The sequence below is a fragment of the Rhinatrema bivittatum genome, chromosome 2 (assembly GCF_901001135.1).
Source record: "Rhinatrema bivittatum chromosome 2, aRhiBiv1.1, whole genome shotgun sequence".
Taxonomy (NCBI): domain Eukaryota; kingdom Metazoa; phylum Chordata; class Amphibia; order Gymnophiona; family Rhinatrematidae; genus Rhinatrema; species Rhinatrema bivittatum.
This window is the reverse complement of record NC_042616.1, coordinates 415120350-415143159: the sequence shown is the minus strand read 5'-3', so window position 1 is coordinate 415143159 and position 22810 is coordinate 415120350. Positions and strand designations below refer to the sequence as shown.

General features: G+C 45.7%; 1 protein-coding gene across 7 annotated transcripts in view; it reads left to right on the top strand.

Annotated features, from left to right (window-relative positions):
- Positions 1-298: 298 nt before the first annotated feature.
- Positions 299-22810, top strand: part of TMEM184B (transmembrane protein 184B) — a 269118-nt gene continuing 246606 nt past the window's right edge. Inside the window, exons 1-2 of one of the 7 annotated variants that reach the window (XM_029590165.1) lie at positions 299-346; positions 4784-4869. The gene's annotated coding sequence lies outside the window, so the exon portion shown is untranslated. The other 6 variants (XM_029590168.1, XM_029590167.1, XM_029590164.1 and 3 more) reach the window with 6 other exon arrangements.

Here is a 22810-nt window from a genome sequence, read left to right as displayed (position 1 = left end):
GGAGTGGGAAGCCGCGCTGCCGGTAGGCATACTTGGGTTTATTTTTAACTTGATGAATCGCATTTCTTACATTTGTAAAACAAAGCACTGTACGAAAAATGTAAAACTGAACTAACACTTAAAATCACTTCCTAACCCAGGACCTCAACCTTTCCCCGCGAGCGCCTCTTAAGTAGAGACACTGCACACGCAGTCCCCGCCCCATCTCTTTAATACGAACCGTTTACGTCATTACCTCTGGAAAGGGGCGGTTTAGCTTATGCTGATTTTTTTTTTTTTTTTCCCCCTCTAGGCGCTCATGCGCATAGAGTTCCTCGCTCGTGGACCGCCTCCCAGGCCCAAGCAAGTAAGTGGAGTTAAGACGGTAGTTAGGAGGAGTCGTGTGTTGGAGTATTGGGGATGCTAAGATTGGATAGTGGAAGGCGAAGCCCGCACGAGCTTTGGGTCAGGGTCGCGAGCCAAAGTTCATCACCCAAGGGCCAGGCACCTTCTCTCCACTCCGCGGGTCTGCTGCCGATGTTGGCTCGGAAGCCGGCGCCACAAGTAACGGTTTCGTGGTGCGCGCGCTGGGCGGCGGCTGTTGCTGCGGGCGACGATGGCTTCGGACTCTTGAAGTAGTGGCAGCGGTTCTTCGTCCTCCCCCCCCCCCCCCTGTCTCTGGTGGGGGGGCGTGTGTGCGCGCGAGCGCGCGCTGGGCTGGACTCGCGCTCTCCCGCTGACGCGGCTCCCCAGGTAAGCGCCGCCCCGCGCTGCCCTCTCTGCCGAGGGACCCTACAGTGCCCTCTGGGCACCGAGTGAAGCTGGACCCTGAGCTGGCGTGCTGAGGGAGAGCCTCCTTTTACCAGGGCCTTTTTGCCCGTTCTGTGTCGGGTGGGAGAGGAGGGGGGAAGCCTAGGATATTTTCCCAGTGAGTCCTGGCATCCTGGTACTGATGCTGCGGTGGCTCCGCGCTGTGTTTGTTGCTCGGTAGCTGCTGTGTCCCCACGGGCCTTGCTGAGCGCCTGCGGCTCATCGTCAGGCCAGTGCCTGCTAGTGACTCTTAAGGCCCGATTTTCCCGAGGCTTTCTCTTCTACCCCTTTTAATGTCTTGATGCGGGGAATGCTTAGAGATGCAACCCCTTAATCTATAAGTGTGTTTGCTGTTGTTGTACGGTTTTTCTTCTTCCCTCTTGCACTTTATTTTATCTGAGAGCTAGGCGGTCTTTTTCCTCCCCCCGTCTTCACCCGCCTCACTTAATTCTTTGCATTGAAAATTATAATTTTTTTTTTAACATGTAACCTGTAGCTGGGCAGATCTAAGCCAGTGTCCTTTCATTGCTCTATCTGTATTTAGTTATTGGGCTGCTTTGCTGCAGCCATATCCTTTGCAGGCAGGGAAACTAAATCACTGAAATTAGGGGTGCAGTAGGGCTGAATGTTTTGGTACATCAGGCTGTTATCAGAGAGCTTCAATAACACTTCAACCCTGCAGATGAAAACTGCCTTAACTTTTCCTGTCTAGTTTTCCTTCTTTGATATGACACTTCTCCAGTCACAAATCTCCTCTTAATCTTCTCTGTAGCCCACATATCTAGGTCCTTTCTTTTCTATATCTTCACTGATTTCTTTTTTATGAGTTACTGTGTTCATGCTGTACTAAACTAAATGTCTCTGGATTACATTTTTGTCACTGTAATGACAGTTGTTACAAGCCTTGACATTTTATGTACTTTGTTTTTTGAAGTATAAAAGCTTAATTAGCTAAAGTGTGTCTTGGGTGGGGAATTCTTCCAAAGGAACTTCTATTCTATGCATCATAATAGGTGTTTCTCTGTGAATAGATGAATGAACTACCATAGAAATGTGATGCTGCACTGTCAGTTTATCAAGCCATGCCCCTAAGGTGCGAACATACAGTTTTGGAGTAATAGGCATACCATCCAGCTTTGGTAGTTCTTTCATAGATTTCCCAACCCTCAGAATACATAATGCTTCAGTTATAGATGGATTGAATCAAGCCTGTATCTTTTTCCAACCAGTCACCACCTTAAGACACAAATTAAGGCTTGTCCATACTTCCCCCTGCTCATTTCCAATATGCACTACCAATTGTACATCATCTGTATACATATAACAATTTACATCAAAACCAATCAGATGAAGTAGAGGGGACATGTAGACATTGATCAATAATAGGGAAATCACTGATCTTTGAGGAATACCCAAATACAATGGATAAGAAGGTGATCTATTGGCCTTCCAATAAAATTTGAAAGAGTGATTATCCAAAAATGATATAATCCAGGAGAGTGCAGTATCTGCAACACCCAGACATTTCAGTCGGTGCAACAGCAAAGTATGGCTGACATCTAACATAAGAGAGTCAAACCTTTGTCAGCTTCTAACAGAATATCATTAACTATGCTTAACAAAGCAGTCTCTTGTTCCATGCCCTTTATGAAACCTGACTTACTAGGGATGGAATGCTTTAGTCTTTTTCAAATGATTCCGAATCTGGGAAAAGACTACACTCTCAATCACTTTAGGTAAAGGTAGGTTGGAAATCGGCCGATAATGTCACATCTTCTGGTTCAAGATAGATCATTTATTTAAAACTGAATGAACCAGTGCGGTCTGCCAGATTGCAAATTCAAAACTGACAAGTGAACATAGACAGGACAGAAGACCTAACTTGATGTTCCCAAACCTGTCCTGGAGGACCCCCAGCCAGTCGGGTTTTCAGGATATCGACAATGAATATGCACAAGACAAATCTGCATGCACTGTTGCCAAAACATGCAAATTATATCTCATGTATTTTCATTGTGACTATCCTGAAATTCTGACTTGCTGGGGGATCCCCATGAGAGGTTTGGGAACCTCTGACCTAACTCATCTTTTTATCAGCTTAGCTGAGAGGGGATCAGAATGTTTCCCTTCTAAATCTGATTCCTTCCCTCTCAAAAAGTAAAAAGTCAATGCTTCCTGTGAAATTTCCAAAAATTCCACCAATTTAGTCTCCATTCAACACAACAGCATTCATCCCTCTCTCCTTATCAACTCCTTGCAAAACTCACTTGCTTGTCCTGCTTCACCAGTCAAGAACATGTGGGTTTATTCCCTCATCCATAGCGTGCGCATATGTGTATGTATATATGTGTGTATGTATATATATTATACTACAAACACTAACTAGAGTGGGATAAGAGCACTCTCTCCCTTTTCTAATTGTTTTTTATATACCAATATAAATCTACCACCAGGTAACTTATTTTGCAAAATTTATTAGAAAGGTATAATATCAATAAACTATCATTTACAGAATTCTAAACATTTTGATACAAGAATTCATCAACTTGCGCTTCTTTTAAACTATTTACTGCTATCAAAAGTTAATATTCATAGTAACCCATTATCCAAAAACTTTCTACCCAATAAAAAAACAACCTGTTTATAATCTCATATTCATTCTTACTTCACTCACATCACTTCTAGAAAACCCTTCTCAGATTATCCCATCCCCTATTTATTCAGGGCTCCAATGTGCATGCATAAGTTAAGAACAGCAGGTTCCATGGTTCTGACAGAGCTAGCAGGCTTTTCCCATCCTGTCATTTGGATTCTTAGAAAAGCTGCTTGGGCAGTGGATTTCATGTATATTTGTGTTTCCAGAGTCCTATCCACCCACAGTGTAGGCTGCATTTTTTTTCGTCTTTTACACACAGATTTTGTGTTGGAGACATTAACTTTTCCTAAAATTTTAAAATCTAGGTGTCTGCTTTCTGATATTTGAGTATGGGTACTGTAGAGTAATATGGTTCTTGTTTGTAAATGTTTTACTTTTATGTGAAACAGATTTCTGTGACTGGTCTGAGAAAAGATTGAATATTTGGGTATTTCCCTTCCTTCCAGTCTGTCTTTTTGCCATCATTGATGGAAAAACAGACTTGTGTACATAAAAGAGCTGTGGACAAGATCCTGCCAGATGGGAAAAATGTGCTTTTTAGAATTTGAAGCACTTTATCATCAAAACTTAAAGCATTTGTATAGTAAAGCAAATTTAGTTTATTAAATAGGACAGTGGATTTGCTTACTTATCTCTTCATAATTTTCATGTTTGTTCAGTTAATTACAGGCAATGAGGAAAACTAAACCGTTTTTATTTAACACATCACAAGCATTAATTCTTGTTTATGCAATATAATGTATGTTTTGTAATTTGAGATTTCTTTAAGCATACATATTCTATAAATACTTCCATATAATAATTCCTGAAACTTTTTTCTTGTTCCCTACTCTTATTCTCCCTTAAGTCTTGTGTTTGGGAATAACTTTTTTTTTAATTTTGTGATTTTAAAATGTACACTTTGATAAACTTGTGCAAAGAAAATGGAACAACCAAAGAAAAACAAAAAAGCAATTATACAAACAAAACCAAAACCTCTCCAATTTATTTGGATATAAATTCTTATCATTAAGTCCGCAATTGTTGAGAGAATCTAGTCTCAATTGAGGGAAATTTGGTAGTAATGGCTTTAAAAGATTTGTTTTATCAAATTAACTGCTTTTGGCCCTTGCTCTAGATTAAATTTTGGGCAGTTTCGCTCCTGAAGTTTTGAATCAAACTCACTGAATCATTTTAAATTATTCATTTGCAAGCTTTGTCGTGGCTTTTTAACAAAATAGTTAACATTGTCTGAAGTAATGTAAGAATAAGTGAGTTTCTACTGGCACTATCTGTTGATTGTCTTAGGAAACGTGGTATTGCAATAATAGTAATGCTGGATCTTTCCTTGTTTTGTAGGTCTTGCTAAACCAGGGGTAGGCAACTCTGGTCCTGGAGTGCCACAAACAGGTCTGTTTTTTGGGATATCAGAGAATATTCATGAGGTATATTTACTTGCACTTTTGCCAGTATACAACTGCAGAGAATGTACTTTGTGTAGACCTTGTCAATTCTGTGTTGTTTTTTTTTTTTGTCTTCACAATTCTGGTACCAAAAGAAACGTTTTCACAATGTTGAAAGACAGAATTAACTGTAGAAGTTTAGGAATTTGCTGTCTCCCAAAGAGCTAAAGGTTTTGGGGCCATTGTGATTAGCTAAGTGTTTAAAATTCTATGCTGAAATTCAATGCATGGTTTCTTAATGCACAACCTAACTTTATTTTATTTTTTTTAATGCTCAGTGCAGTCGGCTAATGGCATTCTAATACTTCAGGAGTACAAACCAGAAAATATGCACAAAGCATGTTTTCTATGCATAAAATATTGATTATCCATGTTGGCACTGAAATTCGTGCTTCTACCTGTAAACTAAACACTAGTGCTAGAAATGTTACTTCACCTTAGACCACGAGTAAAATTTCCAGCGCTAAAAAAGTTAAGCCAGCACACTTCTCTGCTTTGGATGGGGAGGGGTGGTAATAGCTAATGCCTTCATTTGTATGGTATTTCTGTGTGAGAACATTAACTCGTAGGCACATTGTTTGGAACAAAACTTGCTGAACTGTCAGAAAAGTTTGCGCACAAGAAATGTGCACGCGACTGTGGGTTAAACCTTGTGCTCTGCTGATCACCTTATTACATCAGACTCTTTGTCGGCTATATTTGGTTAAACACCCTTTAAATGATCAGGTTGTTGAATGTAGGTAATGCCTTAAAATTTATAAACTTGTTCTAGAAATTCTTGTTTTGGAGTTGGAGGGTCTGAAACATGTTTTTTCCCATTGATAGCATGGCTAATTCAGCCCTGCTTTCATGGGAACGTCCTCTGGACATTGCGAGGCGGAGCTTATCAAAACTGTTACAGAGCTTCCCAAGATGGCTATGGAGTATTAGCACCATGAGCGTGGTGCTCTTACATTGCGATTATTCTTGGAAACGTTTCTTGCTATAATGCCCCATTTGGCTAGAAAAAGGCAAGCTCATGAGAGCTTTCCCTGGGGCTCCCCCCGAGATGCCAAGAATCGGCCCGATGGATGCCCACATTCTCCGAGGAGCAGTAATATCGGGAGTGGAGACGCGGCAGCAGGGAACAGAGAGAGAGAGAGAGAGAGGAGTTCAGTTCCCTGCCGGACTCAGAGATCACACTATCCCCAATGCTGAGGGAGGCACCAAGGAATCTAGCAATGCTGCGAGACCCGGATGGGGACCTGGAAGCCCTGCAGGGAGAGCCAGCCAGGGAGCCTATCTTCGGGAGAAAGCAGCGTGGAAGAACAGCCCGGTGGGCATGAAGCGCACCTTGGCAGCCCAGACAGAGGTGAATTGGAGCTGAGTCAACCAGGGAGCACATCCACGCCTCAGCAGATAAGTTTAAAAATGTCTTCTTATTGCCCACAAAGACCGGGACAAATAACTTTAGAATCATTATGGTTGGCTGAGCTTGGAAACTTGATGATAAAACAGACTGAGCCACTTAAATTTAAAATTGATGATCATGAAGCTCGAATTAAATCTTTAGAAAATACAGTGAAAGTTATTAATAGTCAAGAGACTGAGAAGAAAGTATTACTTGATTCTTTGAAATATAAGCAAGAACATATGGTTAAAGAACTTGGTTTTGCTAAATAAAATTGAAGATATGGAGAACTTATTAAAAAATAAGAATCTTCGAATAATCAATTTTCTTAGTCTCTCATATAATACCAAGAGATATGTTTAGCAAATATCTACAGGAAATCTTGAAAGTATTCTCAGATAAAATCCCACCACTCACTCGAGCATTTTATGTTCCTGTGAGAGATGATTTAAGAGAGGTTTCTGGTGAGATTCCTGGTCCTGTGAAGGAACCAGGCAAGGAAAAAAATGGAGCTGTGGGTCTGAATCTTACAGACTTTTTGGAGTTATCAGATCAAGCCCATGCCGAACCAGCCACCTTGATAGTCAGTTTTGCACTGGAGATGGATAAGGAATGGATTTTGAAGTTTAAAATATAACATCGTTCTGAAAAAGTTATGGGGATGCAAGTGAGGATATTTCTAAATCTACGCAGAAAAGAAGGAAGCAATTTTTGATATTAAGGCCACAGATCTTACAGATGAGGGCAGCTTTCACATTAAGATTTCCTTGCAGATGTCTTAAGTTTAGAGAATCTTTTCTCTTTTTCTTGCCATCTCAACTAACACAGTTTTTGCGCGATAACTCTGAAATACAGCGTGCTTGAGCACTCACAACTTAGCTCCAATGCCTTGATAATGTCTGAGTTTGTTCCACCTCATTATTTAGATAGCTCCTGCTGATGCTAAGTTTAAACTTGTATATGATTATGATTAATAATGACCACTTGGATCTCATATTGTGGACTTGAAATTTATACACAGGTTGTTGAACTTTTTTATTTTTCTTCATGAGAATTTATATATGTATGCATTTGATTTATTGTCAAGAGAATTATCTTGATATAATTGTTAAATTAATAAAGATTAAATAAAAAAAACAAACAAACCACTATTACAGAGCTTAGCTCTGTGCAGCTGCGCGTGTGCTCCCATGCAGGAAGGCAGTTTCTCCTCAGTCTGTTCTTTATGCAAACGCATGCGGAGTTCTCTCTCTCCTCAGGGAAGCTTAAAAAAGGAAAGGATTTTTTCCCCTGACGACTAAATTCATAAAGACACCATTGCACAGGTATACCCCAACCCTCGGGTTTTAAGCCCTGCGCGTGTGTAAAAATTATCTCCATAACAGATGGACACTCGGGTTGCTAAATATGCCTGGGACCAAACCACGATCAGGCAACATGTAAACATTGTGGCTGCACGTCGCCTAGGGCCCAACGGCAGCAGGCACAAAAAATTGAAAATTTTAAGGCTCGCAGTCAAGGGCTCGTTCGGAGGCCCATTCTTCACCAGGGCCAGCACCCAAACATGTCCACAAAGCAAAAAGGGAAGTGTCTCTAGTGCCCCATGGCTCTAATAAGCAGCAGGGCAATAATTAAAAATCAAAACATAGCCATTGAGACTCGCCTCGACAGAAGGACCGCAATTCGCATCGTGAGTGCTGGCGTCTCCACAGATATCTTCGCCTGTCAGCACAGACACAAGCAACACCACGCATGCGCCTTTCGATGCAGACATCGACACAGCCTTCTGCGCAACAGGCTTTGAACCGTCGACTGCATACCACGATGCAGTCTTCGACACATGCCCAGAGAAAGGGCTGCGTCAATCGTCAGCAAGATCCAACGCAACGTCTAGACCACAGGTGGCAAACTCTGGTCCTCAAGGGCCACAAACAGGCCAGGTTTTCAGGATATCCACAATGAATATACATGATAGATCTGCATGCTCTGCCTCCAATGTATGCAAAACTATCTCATGCATATTCATTGTGGTTATCCTGAAAACCTGGCCTGTTTGTGGCCCTTGAGGACTGGAATTCACATCCCTGGTCTAGACACCCAAGAGCCCTAGCCAAGGTAAAGATGGAGGTAATATCCCCACTGATCACTCTGTGGTGCCTCAGCCGCAGAAACATGCATCTGGGCACAGAGGCCCATTGTCAACAAAGAGGGCAGATGAGGAGTTCATTGGTGTGTCCTCCTGTTCCGACTCCCAGGCCTCTTCATCTTCATCATCCTTGCAGGTCTACTCAGACCTCTCATCCGTTTCCCGAAGATGTCATACCTCCACACAGCACTAAACCCTTGTATAAGAGGATTAGGGCTCCAGGTGACAAATGCCCTCAACTGCAATGCCCACAGGCACCAAATTCTAATATTCTTCTAGCAGCGATACCACACAAGCGTTGATGCAGTCAGCTACCTAGTCTGCCTCCCTCACTACCAGACATCGCCCAGCAGCCATAACACAGATTTCGGTTGCCCTCACAGGTTTCTTCTCCTCTTTCTAGACAGGCTACTCCTATTCACAACCAAGCCCATTCAGCCCGCATCTCTTTCTGACATTGTCGCGCAGTCATTCTCCCTATTTCTCACAAAAGGGAGCCTCACCAATCCCAAGACAACCACCAGGGGACACAGTGATATCTCACCCTTCCCTCTGCTCTCACCGAAGTTGTCCCCACAACCAGGTCTGCTTTCCTCACCAGGATCGTCCACGGGGTACCCTTCTGACCCTGTAGAAGAACCCAAGGAACCCTATTACCCAGTTAATTGAAAAAGTGGGTACCACCCTGCACATTGAGATCCACGAGCTCCCAGATCGAAGAGCAGAAATTTTGGGCATTCTTAAAGATATTTGAACTTCCAGCGGAACAAAGTGTTCTCCCATCCCACCCCGTGCTGGATTCGGTCTTAGAGAAATCTTGGGAAATGCCATTCGCCATGACACTGGTTTCCCGGAAGACAGACTTGAAGTTCCGCATGAAACAATCGCCATTCTTCGCCGCCCCCCCCCCCCCCCCAACTACCACATGCATCTATAGTGGTCGAGTCAGCTATAAAACATGCAAAAAAGACAAGATTGCACTCCAACACACCACCAGGGAAAGACCATCGCTACCTAGATGAGTTTGTGAGACTGGCAAAAGAACTTCGCTCCACCGATAAACCATTCGTCCGTCAGATATTCACCAGCTTGGGTCATATGGCGGTGGCCATTCACATAGTCCCCCACACCCAACTGCACATGTGTCGACTTCAGTGGGGCCTGAAAAGACAGTGGTCGCAACCAAAATGATAAAGGGGATGGAACAGCTCCCCTGTGAGGAAAGGCTGAAGAGGTTAGGGCTGTTCAGCTTGGAGAAATACGGCTGAGGGGGGATATGATGGAGGTTTTTAAGATCATGAGAGGTCTTGAACGAGTAGATGTGACTCGGTTATTTACACTTTCGAATAATAGGACTAGGGGGCATTCCATGAAGTTAGAAGTAGCACATTTAAGACTAATCGGAAAAAATTCTTTTTCACTCAGTGCTTGAGAGGGGGTGACCAGAACTGTACTCGGTATGAGGTTTCACCATGGTGCTAAAGAGGCAATATATTTTCCCATTTTATTCTCCATTCCTTTTTGGATCATACTTAACATTCTATTTACTTTTGACTGTCATCGCCCACTGAGCAGATGATTGTGTATTGTCCACGAGGACTCCAAGCTCCTTTTCCTGGGTGGTGACTCCCAATACAGAACCCAGCATCGTGTACCTGTAGTTGGGATAATTTTTCGCTATGTGAATCACTTTGCACTTTTCCACATTAAATTTCATCTGCCAATAAGTTGGCCAGTCTCCTAGTCTCACAAAGTCTTTCTGCAATTCCTTGCAATCTGCTGCTGTTTTTAACAATTTTTAATAATTTTGTTTCCCATAGATAAGCAGCTGAATTAGCCATGTTATCCCAGGACAAGCAGGATGCTAGTCCTCACATATGGGTGACATCAGTAATGGAGCCCTATGTACGGAAAACTTCTTTAAAAGTTTCTATGAAACTTTTGAATGGCACCGGAGTGCCTACTGAGCATGCTCAGCCTGCCATGATATTCCCTGCCACAGGGGTCTCCCTTCAGTCTTCTTTTTTCCGCGAAGCTGTTAGCCTCGCGGCTTAATTGGAGTCTGAGGTGAATTTTCATCTCCAAAAAATTTCGGAAAATTTCAGAAAATATTAACTTTACGGCAGGGGTTTTCCCATCTGTTACCGGCGGTAACTTTTTCTTTTCTCGATTCCCGGCTGGGAACGATACAATTCGGGGTTTTCGCCGTCGACGGCCGTCCGGCGCCATGGCCTCCGGGTTTAAAAAGTGCCCGAATTGCACTAGAACAATGTCGATTACCGACCCTCATTTTGAATGTGTTCTTTGCTTAGGCAAAGATCACAACATTCAGACATGTCCATCTTGTGCTGAAATGACCAGTAAGGGTCGGCGACTTAGGGCCGAGAAAATGGAACAGCTTTTTTCAGTTCAGCTGCTTCCAAGACCGTCCACTTCAACACAGTCTTCTCCATCGGCCTCGGTTCGGCAACTGCTGTTGAAGAAAAAACTTCCAGGTGCGGGAGACGCATCCACTCCATCCCCGTCGATTTCATCGAAGGCATCGACTTCAGGAAGCGACAAACAGCCCGAGAAGCATCGCCATCGACATCGACGGCGGGAACCGGGGACCGGAGACACTACCATAGGTATGGCCTCTCCGGTGACCGGAGACACTACCATAGGTACGGCCTCTCCGGCAAAGAAAACCTGGACGGAGACAGAGGCTCCAAGGCCTACTGACGAGCGATCCCTACTGATATCGGTGCCGGGTTCCGAACCTCCTCAGGGCCCTGAGGAGGAATCGGTATCGCCAACACCGCCTCCCTCCACAGCTGCTCTGTTTTCACCAGCTGTGAGAGTGGAACTTGACTCCCTCATACGTCAAGCGGTGCAACAGGCTCTCCGAGAGGCGATTCCACCATCGATGCCCATTCCCGCACCAACGATTCCGGGGTCATCGATGCCGCGGGAACCGGTACCGATTCCAACCCCGGCACATTCACCGATACCGTGTACGCCTCCACCGATTCCTTCCTCGGTGCCACCGATGCCCATACCGGTGCCCTCACCAAGAATGCCGATGCCAGCACCGATTCCTCAGAAGGATGTTCCCCTTCTTCATCCAGTTTTCAATAAACTGGACACACTACTGGGAATCCTAACAAAACAATTACCACAGGATCCACTTCCAGGCCCTTCTGGGGTGCCAAGGCCCCCTAGGCCCCATTCACCTGTAAAGACTTCAGTTCCTTATCCAATGCCACAGGATAAACCGGATGACTCTCATTCTGAATATTCTTCGGATGAAGATTTATTCTCTGAGCCTTCTCCAACTGAGGATCACAGAAAGTCTCCACCTGAAGACCTCTCCTTTACAAATTTCGTTAGGGAAATGGCTGACACCATTCCATTTCCTATACAAACAGAGGTAGATGAGCGACAAAAGACTTTGGAAGTCTTGCAGTTTGTAGACCCTCCAAAGGAGATGTTGGCAATCCCGGTTCATGAAGTCTTACAAGAACTTCAACACAGAATCTGGGAGCATCCAAGTTCTGTCTTACCGGTCAACAAAAGGGCTGAAGCCACTTATCTGGTACAACCAACTCCAGGATTCCAGAGAACACAACTGCCCCACCAATCAGTGGTGGTTGAATCCGCCCAAAAGAAGGCAAAGAGACAAAAGTCCCATGCTTCTGTGCCACCTGGGAAGGAGAGTAGGTTGTTAGACAACCTAGGCAGAAAAGTTTTCCAGGGTTCCATGCTGGTATCAAAAATTGCATCTTACCAGCTGTACATGAACCAGTACCAAAGGAACCTTTGGAAACAGGTTCAGGAACTTTCTCTTGCTCTTCCGGAACAATATCAAGAGTCTTTTCAAACACTTATACATAAAGGCCTTGACTCTGGCAAACATGAAGTCAGAGCAACTTATGATTGTTTCGAAACAGCAGCAAGATTATCAGTATCGGCTATAGCTGCAAGGCGATGGGCATGGCTGAAGGCCTCGGATCTTCGCCCAGAAGTCCAAGAGCATTTGTCCGATCTACCGTGCTTAGGGGATAATCTCTTCGGAGAAAAGATAAAGGAAGCTGTAGCGACCCTTAAGGACCACTCGGAGACGTTAAAACAATTGTCGTCTCAGCCTCAGGAATCTCAGGCCTCTTCTAGAAAGTTTCCAAGAAGAGACACTCGACGGCCTTACTATCGCCAACGTAGATACTACCCCCCAGCAGGTAGACAAAGACCTAGCCGCCCGGCACAACGCCAGCAGCCTAGACAAAGGCAACCGAGGGCTCAACCACCTCCACAAACGACAGCCACTTCTGGTTTCTGAACATCCCCAGAGAGCAGCAGCCACATCAATCCGTTCCCAGAAACACCTGTAGGAGGTCGCATTCAGTACTTCCTCAACAATTGGACCTCCATCACCACCGACCAGTGGGTGTTATCCATCACAACTCACGGTTACAGGCTGGATTTCTTAACTACTCCTATAGAGAATCCACCACTTCACTCTTCCTCAATAAATCAACACTCCATAATTCTTCAAACAGAATTATCCACCCTTCTGAGAGCCAGGGCCATAGAACCAGTTCCTGGACCTCAAAAGGGCAGAGGATTCTACTCTCGATATTTCCTCATTCCAAAGAAAACAGGAGGTCTTCGTCCTATCCTAGACCTCAGGAATCTCAACAAATTTCTCAAAAAAGAAAAATTCAGAATGGTATCCCTAGGCTCCATTCTACCTCTTCTTCAAAGGGGAGATTGGCTCTGCTCTCTGGATCTTCAAGATGCCTACGCTCACATCCCCATTTTTCCTCCTCATCGACAATACCTGCGATTTCGGGTAATGGATCAACACTTTCAATACAGAGTGCTACCATTCGGTCTAGCATCAGCACCAAGAGTATTCACGAAATGCATGGCTGCAGCAGTGGCACACCTACACAAACAAAAAGTGCACGTGTTCCCTTACCTAGACGATTGGCTCATCAAAAGTCAATCAAAAGAAGGAGCTATCGCTTCTCTCAAGCTCACCATCCAAGTGCTTCATTCCTTGGGTTTTCTCATCAACTACCAGAAATCCCATCTGTCGCCAACTCATCTACTACAGTTCATAGGTGCAGAGCTAAACACTACACTAGCAACTGCTTTTCTACCAAGAGACCGTGCTCAGACACTTGTCCTCTTAACTCACAATCTTCGCAACCGATTCAAGGTGACAGCTCACCAGTGCCTCATTCTTCTAGGGCACATGGCTTCCACGGTTCATGTAACTCCCATGGCCAGATTGACCATGCGACTTCTACAATGGACTCTCAAAACACAGAGGATACAAGCCACTCAACCAATGTCCACTCCTATTTACATCACACCAGAGCTCAAAGCTGCACTTCTCTGGTGGACGTCAATGCCCAACCTGCTCAAAGGCCTACCTTTTCAGCAACCACTTCCACAGGTGACGTTGACTACAGATGCATCCACCTTAGGGTGGGGAGCGCATATTGGTCCTCTAAAGACACAGGGCAAGTGGACACGACTCGAAGCCTCTTTTCAAATAAATTTCCTAGAGCTTCGAGCTATACGTTATGCGCTGCATGCATTCAAAGACTGCCTATCACACAAGACTGTTTTAATCCAAACGGACAACACAGTAGCCATGTGGTACATCAACAAACAAGGGGGGACAGGTTCTTACCTTCTTTGTCAAGAAGCAGCACAGATTTGGGACTGGGCCCTGACACATTCCATTCTTCTACGGGCCACCTACCTAGCGGGTATCCACAACACAGTGGCGGATCGCCTCAGTCGTCAGTTCCAACCACACGAATGGTCCTTGGATCCAGCAATAGCATCCAAGATCTTCCAACGCTGGGGACAACCGATGATAGATCTCTTTGCATCCCAGCTCAACTACAAAGTGAACAATTACTGCTCTCTACTCCGACAGCAGAACAGCCTACCAAAGGACGCATTTGCTCGCCCTTGGAACTCAGGCCTGTTATACGCGTATCCTCCGATACCACTCATAACCAAAACATTAGTGAAGCTACAACAGGACAAGGGGACTATGATACTCATAGCCCCATATTGGCCTCGACAAGTATGGTTCCCCACACTGTTAGATCTCTCAGTCAGGGATCCGATTCGCCTGGGAGTAACTCCCAATCTCATAACTCAGGAACAGGGTCAGTTGCGCCATCCCAACCTCCAATCACTGTCCCTGACCGCATGGATGTTGAAAGCTTGATCTTACAACCTCTCAACCTTCCATCCGCTATATCTCAAGTTCTTATAGCTGCACGTAAACCTTCCACTAGAAAGAATTATTCCTATAAGTGGAAACGGTTTACTCTGTGGTGCACTCAGCAGGATTTAGATCCTTTCACTTGCCCCACTACCTCGCTACTAGATTACCTTTACCATCTTTCAGACTCTGGTCTTAAGACATCATCTGTAAGGGTACACTTGAGTGCAATCTCAGCTTACCATAATAAGCTGGACGATGCTCCTATCTCCACACAGCCTCTCGTTAGTAAATTCATGAGAGGCCTAACTCACATTAAACCTCCAGTTCATTCCCCAAGCATACTATGGGACCTGAACGTAGTACTAACCAGACTTATGCGGTCTCCTTTTGAACCCATAAATACTTGCGACCTTAAATACCTAACTTGGAAAACGGTATTTCTCATAGCCATTACATAAGCTAGACGGGTCAGCGAACTACAAGTGCTAGTCACATACGAACCCTTTACAAAGTTCCTACATGACAGAGTAGTCCTCCGGACACACCCAAAATTCCTTCCAAAAGTTGTCACGGAATTCCACTTGAACCAATCCATAGTTTTACCTACATTCTTTCCTAGGCCTCACTCTCACCAGGGAGAAAGAGCCTTACACACTTTGGACTGTAAGCGTGCGTTATCCTTCTATTTAAACCGCACTACAGCCCACAGGAAATCCAATCAGCTGTTTGTATCCTATGATCCAAACAAACCGGGTAAAGCAGTGGGTAAGCATACTCTGTCAAACTGGCTAGCAGATTGCATACAATTTTGTTATGACAAAGCAGGCCTTACTCTTCAAGGGCGAGTAAAAGCACACTCAGTCAGAGCGATGTCGACCTCAGTAGCACACCTTCGCTCTGTACCTATTCTGGACATTTGCAAAGCAGCAACATGGAGTTCTCTTCACACCTTTACAGCTCACTACTGTTTAGACAAAGAGGGAAGACAAGATTCAGCCTATGGACAATCCGTCTTAAAGAACTTGTTTCCAGTTTAATCCCAACTCCTGCTACATCCAACCTGCGGTGATCTTCGGCTGCCTCATTTCATCAACAATACCTCACAGTTGCTTCAGCACAAAATGACTCAGCCTCTAGCTTGCTAATCACCCATATGTGAGGACTAGCATCCTGCTTGTCCTGGGATAAAGCAAAATTGCTTACCTTGTAATAGGTGTTATCCCAGGACAGCAGGATGTAGTCCTCACGAAACCCACCCGCCACCCCACGGAGTTGGGTCCGATACGTTTTATTATTTTATTTTTGGCTAACGCTTATTGCTACAAAACAAGACTGAAGGGAGACCCCTGTGGCAGGGAATATCATGGCAGGCTGAGCATGCTCAGTAGGCACTCCGGTGCCATTCAAAAGTTTCATAGAAACTTTTAAAGAAGTTTTCCGTACATAGGGCTCCATTACTGATGTCACCCATATGTGAGGACTACATCCTGCTGTCCTGGGATAACACCTATTACAAGGTAAGCAATTTTGCTCTGTCTGGGTACGTCCTCTGTGCCACTAGTGGCGCAGCTCTCTAAGATCACCCAAAGGCTCCCTTGTGCCTGTGCTCGAGGCCCCTCAGTCTGTTTGGTTTTTTTTTTCCACGCGACTGATCGCACGCAGAGCTCTTAGCTCTTGTGAGGAAAAGTTGTTGTGAAAACTTAGATAAATCTTTTCAAAACCTCTTAGGAATTCACAAGATTCTTTCATCATGCCACGTCCAGGGTTTAAATTCTGTGACTGGAAAAATGTCTGTAACCAACAGACATCTGAATTGTTACATTTGCCTTGGTCCACACCATGATCAGGCAAATTGTACAGATTGTGGACGGATGTCCCCAAGGGCACAGCGCCAGAGAGCAGCATGGATTGCCCAACTCACAGAAGAGGCTGCGGGCTAATATGCCTCCTCTGACACTTCTGCCAGGTAGGCTCCAGGACCGAAGTCGAAGCCAGAACACATGCCCATAGGAGGGCCACCTCTGCTGACCCTCCAAGTCTAAAACAGAGGATAAAAAATAAAAATCCTTTGGAGCAAGGCGCTGGAGACGCGCCGAACCCGCATCCTGCGTTGGATGCGTTGACGCACCATCGACGCGATGTAGATACTCCGGAGCAGCGTGAACGAGCAGAAACATCGGCACAGCGTCGACCCGCCGACGCATTGAAGCAGCGTGCATATTCTGACGCTTCGGAGAGGCGTCGACACATTGGGGCAATTGCTGGAAAACAATTTAAAAAGCATATCACGGGACATAAACGACCTAGAAGCCCATCCCCACTTTTACTAGTGGAATCAGAGGATTCCTTGTCTCCAGCACGATTCTCAGAGAACTCTTCACACTCATCTGAATTTCTCTCAGGTCTTTCTACAGCTTCTCATCCTCATACTAGTTCCTTATTTCAAGAACCCTTACCGCACGAGGATACTGGACGTTCCAAAGAAACACACAAGGACATCCTCAAGACAGTCTTGCCACCATCAGGTCAAGTTCCAGATGTAAGACTATCTACATCCATTTCAACTGCTGATACACTGACGCAAATCATGTCTATTTTGTCGCAGTTGTTTATCATCAGTTCAGCAGCAAAATCAACTAGCCCCTGCTTCACCAGTCGAGGTGCTTCCATCACCTGCATTTGATCCAGCACCAAAGAAATTGCCCAGTAGACCATCTCCTATACCAGTAGATTCTCCTACTCTACAATCATCACCAGGGTCGTCAACTGGCTACCCATCTGACCCACAAGACTTGCCTCCAGAACCAATTTCACCACCGAAGGATCTCACATACACTCAATTTTTGGAAAAAGTAGGTCAAAGATTGGGAGTGGAGACAAAAAAGATACCTGACCCTAGACAGGAGATGTTCAGTGTCTTAAAAATATTTGACACACCTGCTGAACCTACAGCACTCCCTTCACATCCAGTGCTGGAATCTCTTTTGGAAAAGACTTGGGATTCCCCATATTCCACAACTCCTACTTCAAGAAAAACGGACAAAGTATAGGATGAGATTCTCATTTTTTACAATAACGTACAGTTGCCACACGTGTATGTCATAGTTGAATCAGCTATGCAGAAGGTACGCAAATCTCGCATACACTCAACCCTCTTGGAAAAGACCACAAAAAGTCTAGATGATTTTGGACGTAAAGCGTACCAATCCGGAATCCTTAATACTAAGATACAGAATCATCAATTTTATGTAGTTCAGTATCTTTTCGAGTGCCTTCAATCTTTAAAACCTATGTTACAACAAAGTTCTACAGATGGCACATTACCACCAGAATTCCATGAAATGGAGGAGGGCCTGAGACATCTTGTACAGTCAGTTTATGAAGGATTCGAAACCTCCGCTAAAACAGCTAATGCTATAGCGGCCAGAAGGTTGGCATGGTTACGTGCAAGTGCTATATGTGAAGATGTTCACAATAAGTTAACCAATCTTCCTTGTCGTCCCGAAACCTTATTTGGCGATAAGCTTATGGAAACTGTGGCGAAGTTAAAGGAACAAAAAGTAGCTATACTTTCCTTAACTCAGCATGATTCCTCATCTAAGCGCCAATTCAGTTCATATAAAAGACCCAGCAGTCTGCTCCTCGCCAGTGCACAGCGTCAACCAAAAACTACAGAATCTCAATCCCCTAAAAATCAAGCTTTTAGAGGTAACTCCGTCACCATTACCTGCCCAAATAGTAGGAGGTCGCCTTTCTCAAGGATTGTGGTCACTCCAGGAACGGGCTTATCACATCAATCTCCTGGAATAAGGGGCCATCAAATACGTTCTTTGAGCACAAACTACTATGCCGCGTCGTCATGATCCATACCGACAACCAAGTAACAATGTTCTACATAAACAAGCAAGGAGGGTCTGGTTCATGGAACCTCTGCAAGGAAGCCGTAGATGTTCTGGATTGGTCTCACAGCAGAAAAATTTCCCTACAAGCCACATATATTCTGGGAATCCATTCCAGAGCAGACAAATTGAGCAGAATTTTTCACCCACACGAATGGGAATTGGATCAATCTAGCCGACTGGATATTTTCAATCTGGAATCTTCCCCACATAGACCTCTTTGCAACAGAAAGGTTCCCCTTTTCTGCTCAGTTTACCCCAATGCTCACAGATGAATACAAGACACATTACTACTAGATTGTTCTCAATCTACTTTATGCGTTTCCTCCAATTCCACTGATCTCTCGCACAATACAGAGATGCATTGAAGGCTGCTTTTGGTCAAGGGACCAAAAGGAAGAGGCAAGTGAATACAGAGCAAAACAAGATAAACCCAAAAAGGAGCTGAGACATTGAAACAATAACCTATTTGATAAAAGAGCTCTACAACATGCAGAGAATCTAACCTGAGCAATACCATGAGATGACATTGAGTGGCAGCATAATAACAAACCTTATACATTGTGGAGGCTAAACACACTGATTTAGAAGGGTCTGTTCGGTTTCATCAGATGAAATCACCCATGTGTCATGGCTAATTCATCCTGTTGTCTATGGGGAAATGGTTTATGGTAAGCAAACTTACTTTATTGGTGCAAACCCTGTTAAAAGTACCCATGTAACTTGCACCAATGTAGGTGACTAGATTTCAGATTCCAGTACAGTATGATGGATGAGGGCCTGAGTAGCAACTGTTATTGAACCTCTCCATCTTAAGATGTGTGCCTGTTCCCTCCCCCACAATATATGCATGGTGGAAAAATATTTAGAAGACTTAGGATTCAGCCAAAGAATTTTTAGGAGACAGGAAACTTTTTTTCCTTTTATGTGGCAGTTTTGCTTTTTTTTTCTCAGAGGACAAGCAAGCTGGCAGTCCTTACATGTGGGTGACATCATCAAATGGAGCCTGGCATGTAATTCTTCTAGAAGCTTTTAGCATGCTTTGCTGGGCATGTGCAGCCCTAGCCACCTTCCTGCCTCCCAGGCAGGGCCCTTCAGTCTAATCTTTTCCACAGAGCCTGCAAGTAACAGTTCTTTGCTCTTATCTCTCAACTACTGCAGTAAATGTTTCTGGAGCAGCAGGTACTGTCTTTTCTTGCAGGGCTCTGCAGATTTTTCTCCCTCTAGTACCTTTAGGGAGGTTTTTTTTTCTATTTTCTTCTTTTTTTCTCTGTTTTCCTTTGCTATTCCCTCTCCAGATAATCTTCTTCTCCTAGGACAAGCAGAATGGTAGTCCTCACAGATGGGTGACATCAGATGGAGCCCGGCATGGAAAACTTATGTCAAAGCTTCTAGAAACTTTGACTGACACACTGAGCATGCCCAGCATGCCACGATCCATGGGGTCCCGCTTCAGTCTCGTTTTTTTCGCGAAGCAGTTGCCTTGGAGCTCTCCAAAAGTTTTTCTAAAACTAACCCCGAGGATTTTTACTTCTGTTCTTCTCCACACTGGGTCTCCCTTTGTTATTAATTCCCCCAGTGTTTCGGTAGGTGTTATTCCCTTGTTATTCCCTTGTTCTTTGCGGTTGATTCCCGAGCGTATCACACACCGGTGGCCGCCGGTCATCGACCGCTTGCTGCCTTAATTTTATGGCGTCGCCCAGTTTTCGCAAATGCCTCCAGTGCCCACGGACGATGTCTCTCACGGATCCGCATAAGGTCTGCATCCTCTGCATGGGGGACCTCCCACGACGTCCGCGGGTGCCCCGATTATGCTCAGATGACCCTTAAGGGCTGTTGGTCCCGGATGGACAAGATGGAGCAGCTTTTTGGCGCCTAAAGGTCCATCGACTCAGGCATTGGGAGCCTCGACACCGAAGGCCCACAACCCTTGCGACGCACAGTCACCCTCCATGTCCCGTTTGGTTCCTCCTCATGAAGAGAAGGGCTCGGGGGACTGGCCCTCTCCATCATCGGATCAGTCCAAAGTATCTGGATCGTCAGCCTTGGCGCTGAAGAAAGACTGGGCCGAGCACTGAGAGAAGCACAGACATCAGCAGTCATCCTCGCAAGGCACCGGTACCGAATCCGGAGGAGCACCGGCTCATGTCGAGCCTCCTCTGAAGCAACCCCATGCTGAAGCGGGCTTATTCTCTTCCAAACCCGGGAGTCCCAGGTGTTCCTCACAGAATACAGTGCCGGGGGTGGAGGCTCTGATGACGCCTCAACCTCCTATCCCATCGTCCATGTTATCTTCACTGGACTTCCAGGAGGAGTTAGACCGCAGGGTGCAACAGGTCGTGCTCCGAGCCTTTTGGAGCTTTGAACTGCACCCCCCCCCCCCCCCCCCCGGCGCAGACTCCCATACTGGCGTCGGAACCAGGGCCTGTGCTATTAGTGCCCCTGCTGGAGAGGCTCAACGTCCTCTTGACCATTCTGCCAACACTTCCGGTTCCTGGGGCGCCCTCTGTTCACCGTCTGCCACTGAGGTCTCCTTCCAGAGCAATACCGATCCCCAGTTCCTCCGAGGAAGAGGATCCGGTGCCACGCCCAAAGCCCTCAACGGTGCCTCCATTGTGCCCGTCTGTGTGCCATTGAGAGCTCTAGGGCCTTTGGTCCCCTCTGCACCTTTAGTGTCCCCGGCACCATCTGTGCCCTTACGGCTTCCAGCACAGAGACCACCCGCTGCCAAGGAGCATGGGTGTTAGGCCCCCTCGCCGTCCCCCGGTGGGCATCAGTGAGGAGGAGAGATGCCTTACGATCCTGAGGACTCCGGTAACCTACTGCCCATGCTTTCTCTGCTGGATGAAAGACATCACTCTCTCCCAGAAGACCTCTCCTTCATGGGCTTCATTAGGGCCATGGCAGAAGCCCCATCCCCTTCCAACTCCTCACCAAGGAGAACGCCCGCCACAAAATGCTGGAAGTTCTCCAGTTTGCAGATATACCGAAAGGAGGTGGTAACCATCCCAATCCATGAGATCCTGTTGGGATCTGGGAGCACCCAGGCTCTGTCCCCCTGGTTAATCGGAAGAAGTGATGCCCTTTATCTAGTTCAACAGACCCTGGGCTTTTAGAAGCATCAGCTCCCCCACCAATCTGTGGTCGTAGAATTGGCCTTTAAAAAGACCAAGAGGTCTCACATGCATTCCTCCGCCGCCCCCCCCCCCCCCCCCCCCCCCCCCAGCTGAGAACATAGAGCCCTGGATGCTGTGGGCAGTGCTCACTGCCCACATCACTGCTTACCAATTGTACATGGCCCAGTACAATAGAAACTTGTGGAAACAAGTTCAGGAACTAGCAGAGCATCTGCCTCAGCAGCAGCAGGATGCGATGGTGGCAATATTCCAAAAGGGCCTGGAGACCGGCAAACATAAGGTGAGGTCCACCTATGATTTTGAGACGGTGGCCAGGGTTTCAGCTGTGGGCATTATTGCTTGCCTCATTGCCTGGCTCCAAGCCTCCAACCTCCGCCTGGAGGTCCAGGATAGCTTGGTGATCTATTTATTTATTTTATTTATTTAGCGCTTTTCTATACCGGCATTAAAGATAAGCATCTCATCATGCCAGTTTACATTTAACAGGGGAGGTGAAAAAATAAATAAATTAATTAACAAATTGTAGCAAGTGAAAAGAAAAAACTCTGCAGTTGATCTACCCTGCATCGGAGAGAATCTCTTCTTCGACAAGGTCAGTGACATGGTCGCTCAGCTCAATGACCACCATGAGACCATGCAGCAGCTCTCTGCCAGCACCTCAGACCTGCCATCCTTTGAGCGTAGGTCCCTGTGACAGGGTCCTCTCAATCCTTCTACTGGCAGAGGAGATACCCTTTGTCCCGCACCCAGGCGTCTCGCCAGCAGTGCCCCCCAGGCCCCAGCCTGCACCACAGCATAGTCAAGCTGCAGGTTTTTGACTGGTGGAGAAAGAGTGGAGACCACCTTGAGGTGCCCGCAGATCCCTGCCCATCACTTGGGGGCCTTCTGTGCCTGTTCGCAGACCACTGGCTCCCTATTACCACTGACCGCTGGCTGGGTTCTGGCCATTGTACAACATGGCTACCACTTGAATTTCCAAACAGTTCCGGCGGATTCTCCGCCCTCTCCGGAGCAGGATCTGTCAGAGCATCAGAAAATGCTCGAGCAAGAGCTCTCAGCCTTGTTGCAGGCAGGTGCAGTAGAACTTGTACCCGGCTCTCAGCAGGGCTGGGGATTCTA